General features: G+C 67.4%; 1 protein-coding gene across 1 annotated transcript in view; it reads right to left on the reverse strand.

The window, feature by feature from the left end:
* Positions 1-1,059, reverse strand: part of LIMK1 (LIM domain kinase 1) — a 19,949-nt gene that overhangs the window by 18,054 nt on the left and 836 nt on the right. The gene's annotated exons all lie outside the window — the stretch shown is intronic.

Below are 1,059 nucleotides of genomic sequence, written 5' to 3' on the forward strand. Positions count from 1 at the left end.
GTGGGAGGCGGCGCTGCGGCGGAAGCGGCTGGACCAGAGCCATGACGTCATCGGGCGCCCCCGCGGCCCTTCCTGCCCCGACACTCGCGGCCCCTATGGTGGGTGGACGTCTTACCGCAGGGTGGGCGACGGGCAAGGAACTTACCGAGCCAGGGGGCGGGAGGACGCCCAGGGTGGGGAGGTCCCTAGGGGAAGTCCCTAGCGCAGCCCCCGGGGGGCTCTAACCCAGCGCGGAAGGGAAGGTGGCGGCCTGAGAGCGGGCTCCGCACAGAGGTGGGGCGCGCCCGCCCCGCACCCCGATCCGGGAGTCACTGCGCCCTTCCACCGCGTCACGGGAGTGTCCCCGCGGGAGTCTCACCCGACTCCGGGCGGCTGGAAGCCCCCTCCCCCGCCCCAGTGGGCGGGACAGCGGCAGTCACCTTCCTCCAGGGCAGAGACTGCTCTTCTGCCGGAGAACTACTTCGCTCACGCACACACACTCAACACTGCAGCAGCCCTGGAAGACGCGACTGTTGATTGACTCACGCGCTGAGACTGCAGTCAGCTCCCCAATAACCACTTCCTCGCAGCCTGCTCCGATGCCCCACCACGGGCTCCGCACGCTGCCTGCATCCCCCCAGCCTCTGCCATTATAACCTGCCGGCTCTCTGAGGTCCCAGGCCAGGCACCTTTAAACGGTGCTCGCCGCTCGCGGAGAACATAAGTGTTTCCGTCAGCCTGGAGCAGTTCTCATCCGCCAGCGTCCTCGGGACTGCTCCCAGGAGCCTGGGGCTCAGCTTCTACCTCGGCCAGGGGACCTCCACCTCAGAGAGCGGACCCAGCCTAGGGTCACACAGAGGCTTAGTGGCCGGCCCCCTGGGGCCTCGGTGGACTCTGCTGATGGCAGGCACACAGGAGCCCCTGACCCTGGGCATCCCCTCATCCCTCAGGCCCCTATCTGGGCAGGAGCCAGAGGAGGCAGGTGGGGCAGGTCATGTCCCTACAAAGGGTGTCCAGAGAGGAATACCCAGGATACTGTACCTTCCCTGAGAGCAGGCAATGGCAGAGCCAACCTTGGGC

This window comes from Bison bison, unplaced genomic scaffold (assembly GCF_000754665.1).
Source record: "Bison bison bison isolate TAMUID 2011002044 unplaced genomic scaffold, Bison_UMD1.0 scf7180017864340, whole genome shotgun sequence".
In the NCBI taxonomy this organism is placed as follows: domain Eukaryota; kingdom Metazoa; phylum Chordata; class Mammalia; order Artiodactyla; family Bovidae; genus Bison; species Bison bison.